At 39.3% G+C, this 8,986-nt stretch overlaps 1 non-coding gene across 1 annotated transcript; it reads left to right on the top strand.

The window, feature by feature from the left end:
* Positions 1-6,184: 6,184 nt before the first annotated feature.
* trnat-cgu (transfer RNA threonine (anticodon CGU)) lies at positions 6,185-6,257 on the top strand. Its single transcript has one exon. It is a non-coding gene; the product is annotated as a tRNA-Thr (tRNA).
* The last annotated feature ends 2,729 nt before the right edge of the window (positions 6,258-8,986 follow it).

The raw sequence follows: 8,986 nt of genomic DNA, 5'->3' as shown, positions 1-8,986 counted from the left end.
TTCTGAACACAGCTCTGTGAGGATTCTGTATAATAGTGCTGTATGTGCTGAAGCTGAGGTTGAAACAAGGTTTACACATGAGGGAACATGTGTCTCTAGAAGGCCACACCCAGGAAGTGCAGCTGTTGTAGCAGAACATTACACAGATCATCACTTCACAGCATCAGTGACAGTGAACTGCGTCACCAGTACAACACAGAACAAGTCCTGCAACCCAAAGCATGCTTTTTTTTCCCCCATCGCAATTGTAGTTCATGATGATTTTACCCATGAAATTGATGGATGATCATGATTTAACTCTTAAACAGCATTATTTAAAAAAAAAAAACAGCACACATTCAGGACTGAATATCTCCGCCTACATACACCCCTTTATCTTTACTAAGTGCACAGTGGATCTGGAACCTTTTCCTGAACACACTGAGCGAGTCACAGGAATTATCTTCATTTTATTTCAGAGTTTTTGGAGCTTCACAAAAGAAGACTTTTTTTGTTGCAACTTGAGGCACAAGCACCTCTGCCAGTTTCTCTGAAATAAATTTTTCTGAACAGGACTTAAACAAGGTGTGGAAAAAGGTTTACACACAGTGGGTTAGTAAAATGTATATATTTTTTTAAACAAAACAAAATATCCTTGGCAGTTCATCAGTAGATATCACTGATGTGGAATAAACACTGATAAACAAGATTTCAGCAGATAATTATTGTGCAACAATCCTAAAATACCCTAATGATACCCTGAATATGCTGCTGGTGTGAAATTATTTTTCTTGTACATTGCACGTACATCAAGTTAATTATTAAATAAATATATGCAAAACATTATGACTATATTTCAATGCGTTATGGAATCATGTATGGATATTGCAATGTCACATTGATATCACCACATTTTAATCAAATTTAACTCCATTAGCCAAGTGATTATCTCATTTAGTGTCAAATTTCTAACACTGTGTGTGTGTGTGTGTTTATATATGGGAGACCATTGCCAACTTGGCATTGTGAATAACAGTTGAAATAATCATGACTCCGTGAATCCACTCTGAAGCTCCACTTCTCTGACCAGCAGGTCTAGTTTTGCCTGTTTAAGGCCCATCCGCTCCTGATGGTGCCACTCATACAGGTCTCGGAGTAACTGGAGCCGCTTCTTCTCAATGTTGATCAGTTCCCGGGTGCACTGACGCTCTCGGCCAGCTGTAATCTGGCTGCCTGCAATCTGGGAAGCGGCACTGCGGTCTGGGGAAATGATGGGATCGATACTGTACCTCCTTCATATGCCAAACACCACTCAGCTGCATGCCAGTGTATAAGGGACATTAAAGTTCCCATGGCATCGTTTTTACATTAATTGTGCGGTGGCCTCTAGTATGAATGAATGCCCTGTGAGCCGGTTTTGGTGAAAAAAATGCTGTGGTTCTCCTGTTTCAGGCTGTTCTAGTTTGGTGGAGGAGCGGGTGGCAGGAGAGCGACAGGATTTCAGCTCTTATCATTAATATTCATGACATGTAGACGTGTTACCTCTGAGTGGCTAACAGCACTGTGACGCTACCTCCAGTGGGTCAGAACAAGCGGATGTGGGTGTCTTACTATGGCGAGAGAGAAGGAACAAATCGCGAAGGGAAAAATACCGCGCGCTGACGTCATTAAGGTGCGACGCGAGGAAATAAAATAAATTCAACAAATGTTTGGGTTTTTACTGAACAAATAAAATGAACGAGTGACTTAAAAAAAAGAATGTGGGTGTCTTTGTAAAAACTGTTTTGATTGGCTATTATAACAGAGCATGCTGCATGCTTTTTGGTTTTGTAGCGCAGAGTACCTGGCTAACTGCAGGATGCAGTTAGCTGCACAGCTAATGTAGCCATTGCAAGGCTAACGCACCGATTTTAAAACACGGCAAAATGACTTAACAGTTATACACTTACTTGTTCGGTGTTTGTGGCTGATGCGGCAGGGATGCTTGGTACGGACCCAGGCTTCAGTGACAGTTGATGTGCAAAACCTGCCCTGTACTGTCCCAAGTTGTGGAAACATTCCTCAGGAAAATGCTTCCGACAAACATACACCGTCTTAGGTAGACTCGACGGCGTATTATTGAAGTAAATAAAATTAAGCCACTGCGTCTTCAGGGGCTCTCCCGTCGGCAGTAAAAACAGACTCCTTTCTGTGTTGTCACATCCATGTACAGCGCAATTTCCATGTTTCGCTCGCTTAGGTGGTGCCATGTTGTTGTGTCCTCTATGGTCTCCTCACTACAAAATTGAAGTGACGTATCTATGGTGGCAACTTTTGAGCTGGGCGGGCAATCCATACAGTGGGTGGGAATCCAGAGGGGGGGGCGTGGGGATCATCTCCCTTGCTGACGTAGTAAAGGGAAGAGCCTATCAACGCGCCATTTTGACGCGCCATTCTCAAATGTTGACAAAGGGTGGACATAGTTTGGTTTACACATTATGAAATTTCTAGCCACTGGGGTGACTTAAGAAGGTCAGAGGAACTCATTTTAACGTTAAAAAAACTCAGAAAGTGAAAATTTCCTGCCATGGGACCTTTAAACTCTTGATTGGGTAACAATGAAATGAGCAGGCAAGGGAAAAACATTTTACTGAACTATTTAGCTTGTTATTTGTTCATAATTTTATGTGAACATTTGCTCATTTAATAAAAAAAAATGCTTGGAATAAAAAAAAAACTTTATTGTCCAAAAATGTAAAAAGTTTCAATTATTCATTCCGACATTATATATGTAATGGTTTACGACAATACAATATATTAACATATTTTGACACTTTATATTTCATTGTTTTTTTTAAATTAAAAACAAATACCACATGACCTCATCGACTGGATTTATCAACTACTATAATGCCTTTAGCAACTACAGTACAAATACCTTTAGCAGTTACTAATGCCTATTGCGAGGATACACATTGCAAAGATGCTCTGGACAAAGTTGCACTTAAGCTTCCTTCTTACGAGTGAGTTCAGGAAAACCACATACAGATACAACGTTCATTGCTTAAGAACGTCTTTGAACTTGCTCTCTAGCTCTAAAGTGCAACGTTATCAGGAAACCCACCCCAGATCATTAGATAAGTCTATGTTATTGGTTTTAGCAACATAATTGTAGTCTTTGTTCTCTTGTACCATAGCCACAAAGTGCACAGAATTAACAAATTAATGGATAATTAACATCCAAACATGAAGAGGAAAGGAGAATCTTTACCAGTTTCTTCTCTCAGTTAGTGTTGCTGTTGCTCTGCCCCTCCTCTCTCTCTCAGCTCTCTTTTTCTTGCATCCACCAACAAAAAAGAATGAAGACATTTCTGCAGAATCAATTAATAAATAAAATGTGATTTTATTTTTTAAATCTGAAAAAAATATCCTTGGGGCATCATCAGTATATCTGGAGTATACAAGTCTCACCTGTGTGTGAGAAACACTGCGAGGCTTTCAGTGGATCATTACTGTACTCCAACTTCAAGAATAATTTTACAGGCTATATGGTGGCTATGAATCTCATCTCATCTCATTATCTCTAGCCGCTTTATCCTTCTACAGGGTCGCAGGCAAGCTGGAGCCTATCCCAGCTGACTACGGGCGAAAGGCGGGGTACACCCTGGACAAGTCGCCAGGTCATCACAGGGCTGACACATAGCCACAGACAACCATTCACACTCACATCTACGGTCAATTTAGAGTCACCAGTTAACCTAACCTGCATGTCTTTGGACCGTGGGGGAAACCGGAGCACCCGCAGGAAACCCACGCGGACACGGGGAGAACATGCAAACTCCGCACAGAAAGGCCCTCGCCGGCCACGGGGCTCAAACCCAGGACCTTCTTGCTGTGAGGCGACAGCACTAACCACTACACCACCGTGCCACCCCCATGAATATATTTTACACATAATTATTGTTAATGAAGTAAATAATTAAAAAAAACAAGTAAAGTTTTAACTAATCATTAGTATTTTTAAGAAGTTAGAGGTGAGGGTTAGTATTTAGGTCTAAGTCCAAATTAAACATTAACAGTTTACAATCAGGACAAAAATGATGGTTGATCATCTGAAAGCGAATTGACATACAGGCAGTTAGAATGTGCATGTGAACATGTAAAGAGCTCCATCGTGTGAGAAAAGCACGGCTCTGCTCCAGTCATGTGTAGTGCTTTTTGTACAGTGTAGTTGGGTTTCCTGTCACTGTGGGCCCCAGAGCGCAGTAGTACAGTGCAGAGTCTGTCACTGCAGCAGAGGAGATGAGCAGATCCACTTTTTTACTCGTTTTATCAAGTTTTATGGAAAATTGTGGATGAGGCGGTTGAGCTTTGTTGACAATTTCAGTGACTTCATCAATCAGCATCAGAAACTCTGGTCTTGATCCAGGTTTTTGTCGATACCAGTGTAGATATCTAACTGATCCAGTATATGTGCAGGACAGTGTGATGTTGCTGTATTCAGTTACAGACATGGTGGTTTGGTCTGGTTTAACGCTGTTGTCAGCAGCCTCTGCTATAAAGATGTTAAAATAATCATGACCATTTATTTTAAGAATAGTTTCAAGTGGAAACTGTTTTCTGTGAATAAAAAAAAGTAATGCATAATGTATATGACTTACCAATATCAGCAATAGTGAAGAAAAGCAACAAGAGGGGTGACATTGTTATCCTGAGTGTTTAGTTCAGACCTCGAGCTTTAGAAATAACATGGAGCTCACAAGTAGCTCCACCCACTCCACGTATATTTATTCATATTCATAACAGCTTCATCACATACTACAAACTTATTTTCCATGAATAATAAAATATCATCCTAAGAAGCCATGGATTTACATATTTCTTTGACTCAATTTTCCTCTTATATTAAGTTAAATTTATTTTTCTTTCAATCTGAAGGTATTTATTTCATTCTCAGAACATAACTGATTCTTCTTGGAACCATTTTCTTGAGATCTTGACAGAATGAAACTTTTCATTATGAGATCGCACCATCATTTGCGATCATATCATTCTGTGTAATATTCAGCACAAAGGAATTAATGGTTTAAATCAAAAGAGTTGACTGTCTACATACCACATTCATCATATTTTACATAAATAATAAATAAGGGACTCTGTTACATCTCTGGACGTATTTCTCTCTCTCTCTCGATACCAGACAATTGGATTTGCTGTGAATGTTTGGAAACTGTGGGTATAACTGACATTTATTTTGGGATGTTACTCCTGGATTTCATAGACATTTCTCTTCATGAAATGTAAATAGCTTTTATTCTGTGTTGGATTAGAGTGCCCCCCCCCGTTTCCCAAGACACAGGAGAACAATTTTTCAAAGCCAAAAACCTTTTTGGGAGCAGTTGGGAGTTAGGTGCCTTGCTCAAGGCCATCCCATATTAACCTAACCACATGTTTTTGAACTATGGGGGAAACCAGAGCACACCCACGCAGACACCAGGGGAACATGCAAACTCCACACAGAAAGGCCCCCACTGGCCGCGAACTTAGAACCTTCTTGCTGTGAGGTAACCGTGCGAACCACTTCCACCACCATGCTGTCCAAAATTAAGCCTACTCGGGTAGCTTTTTTGCCATGACGCAGATTCAAACCGGGGTTGCTGCAGCCACAACACAGAGTACTAACCACTATATGATAACGGCAAACTACTCAGAGGTAGTCACATATTAACTTTCAAGACCATACCACTCATAGTTTTCAAGTTCTGCTCCGGAAACAAAACCTCCCCCTCAGACTAACCTGAGAGACTAAGTCTGAAATTGTTTCCATGGAAACATGAAAAATTAAAATTTCTCAAGTTTCTTAGTATGAAAAGGCACATCTACATCACCTTGTTAATATGTATACCAAGTTTCAAATCCGTATCATGAATAGTTTTGGATATATGCTCCAGAAACAAACATTGCTCTTAGAAACAAAGTCAAAATCTATTTTTTATGTAAAAATTTGAAAAATACTTGAGAAAGTAGCCAGAATGTACAGTCCACAGCCCACTCTACGATTAACACACTGCATTATTTAAAATGTGTGTCCTTTTTTGTGAGGCAAATAGTAAACAGAAGCTAACTGCAGCTAGGAACTAAAGTTGTGAGTGATGTTACAGCAGTTTCTGTGGGCTGTTTTAAGGATCAGTGCAGGGGCTTCAAGGTTCTGCTGTGAAAGACTTAAGGCTCCATAGCTCAGTGGTGAGAGCACTGGTCTCGTAAACCAGGGGTCATGAGTTCAATTTTCATTGGGGCCTATAAGGGACTTTTTGAAAGTGGAAAGATGATCCAGAAGTAAACGGGGGTTGACAAAACCTGGTTATCTTGTTTGGGGTTAAACGGTACTACGACGCCAGTTATGAAGTTGATTTGTTGAACCTGGTTTAACCTAATCAGGGTTAATGCGCGTTCACGTTAAAGGGGAGGTTATCAGCGCAAATCCCCACTGTTCACAATGGCACGGTCGCCGTACTTCACGGAGGAAGAATGCGCTGTCATAATGCAAAGCTACGAGGAGTTCAAAACAACATTAAGAGCAAAATCTAACACAGCGGCTGCCAATAAGGAGCGGCAAGCATGTTGGCAACGAATTGCCGATCGGGTAAATGCGCAAGTACATTCTCCCTTCTACATGTTCCAGAACAGAAGTATAGGATGAGAGAAAGCTTCATGATCAATCACAAGTCACAGAAAATGGTCCTTCGACGTGGCCCCAGTCATATATAGCTTGTTTAATGTCCGAAAAATCCCGAATAAAATTTGGTATGGTAAATTCATGGAGTAGCCTACTTAAGCTGATATGTGCACAGAGTCACATGAATTAGGATGACTGACTGTTCAGTCCCTTTGACTAAGTTGCTGTATGTCCTGTGAACATTTCAGAGGCAACAGCAGTGCCAAACGCACCTGGCAACAGGTGAAAATGAAATATAAAAACATCATTCATAATGGGGTGTGTGCACGCGTGCAAGCAAGCATTCATTTGCCTTTTATTTATTCAAGTTTTATCTGTTTGCCTAATAGTTCAAATTGTTTTGTATATAGTTTATAATGTTGTTGTGTGATATTAATGATAATATTGTGGGAAAACTACTTTGCACGGACGTTCATTTAATTTATTCTATCGTCATTTTGTTTGTTCTATTTTTGTGTATTTTATTTATTTATCTGTTTGTCTAGTTGTATCTATTTTTCTAATAATAATATATTTTTTGCATTAATAGTTTTTTTTCCTATTAAAATAATCTTGTGTTCTTGTTATAACTTTATCTATTTATCTGACTGTTTATAGTTGTATCTATTTTTGTTACAATTTCAATATTTTTAATATAGAAAGTGTTTTTTTCTATTAAAATGTTCTTGTGTGATAACTAGTTCTTGTGTTATATTTATTGTAGTTGTATCTATTTTGTATCTCAGACTTAAATGTTTTTGTAAAACAAGTGTTTTTCTATAAAATATTCTTGCGTTCTTGGTAACTATGTTCTTGAGTGGGTTCTTTTTTTTTTTTTTTTACAGAAAAGCCGTTCTGCATGGACATTCATTGAAGCCCTCATTGTTTTTTAATGGTTATTTATGAGCGTTTAGGGGTTACAATAATGTAAGTCTAGGTTGCTTTATATAAAAGGTATGTCCAGAAATATTGATGTCACTGTCTAAGCAGAGGGATCTGGCTTCTTTAGACACTGTCTTCTTAAAACTGAATAAATTTTTAAAAAGAGCCAAATAAGCCAGTCTTTTGAACGGCTTTTTTCAAAGAACGGATCACAAAGATGCGGATCCCATCAAAGAGCCATAAATTCCATCTCTAATCTGTGCTCCGATATCGCACGGGTCATCCAGGTATGTTGGCATTGTCTCTAGAGGAAATGTCGGTGGAGAGGTGGTGTTTAAAAAGGGTGTGGTTAATCAGAAACCTCGGGTTAACCAAGAACATAACCTGAGACGAGCAGGTTTGAGATGCAGCGTAAATTGCCATGGCAGCATACCTCGGTTTGAACATAGCCAACTTTCGTAGTATGGGTTAATCGGGAAGTTACGCTGCACGTGATCAAGTTACTTTCGAAGTTACCCTGGTAAGCCAGAAAACCCTGTTCGTAGTACAGGGCCCAGTTTCCCATTTATTTTGTGTATATATACTCCCTCAGTTCAGTCCCAAGTCATGGAGTCTTAATGCTATGCTGTTAGTGCTAGTTCTCTCTGGCCCATGGATCTTGCCTGTGTCTTAGTATTTTTGGTTTTTGTTACTTTCTTTTGGACTTTGTGGATTTTTGTTTTGACCTTTGGATCTTCTGAGCGTTTGAGTTTTTGCCTCTTCTTTTCTGAGTTGGATTTTGGACATTGAACCTTTGGATGTTTGTGTTTTTGTATATCGTCTGAGCTTTTGGATTATCCTTTTGTTTTTCCTTTGGATTGTATATATTGTAAATAAACTGTTTTTGATACTCTACTTTCGCCTCACGCTTCTGTACTTCAGTCATCCCCTGGTGGCCTAGTGGGGGTTTTCTGGATTATCACACTAGCGACCTGGGTTTGAATCCCAGAAAGACTCTGTCATGAATGACTCAGCAGAGGCTGCTTCAACTATCCCTGCCAACCTTCAGGGAATTATGGCAGCTTCGGTGTGACCATGGGCAGTTTATTGTGAATATCTGCCACATGTTACAATATCAGTAGGTATTTTATGTTTTTAGATGCAAAAATATAAAGTTTTAGTTCGTGGAACGACATGTGACGTTTGACTTGGATTATCATGTGGTTACAATGTCAATTGCCTGTTGACATTGATTGATAAATTACAAAACTAGAAATTAATACAAACAACAATGAATGATTAACCATGTAGCCAGCAGTCAGGGTTGCGAGAATTTTTTTTCCACCAGGTTGACGATTTCAGGTAAAACCTTCAATCGTGTTCATGTGCTGCTGGAATTTCATTATATCATTCAAAGATTTGACAGTGAAAACAACTATTTGGTTACGTATT

This window comes from Neoarius graeffei, chromosome 1 (genome assembly GCF_027579695.1).
Source record: "Neoarius graeffei isolate fNeoGra1 chromosome 1, fNeoGra1.pri, whole genome shotgun sequence".
Taxonomy (NCBI): Eukaryota; Metazoa; Chordata; class Actinopteri; order Siluriformes; family Ariidae; genus Neoarius; species Neoarius graeffei.
This window is presented reverse-complemented; position numbering and strand designations above follow the sequence as displayed.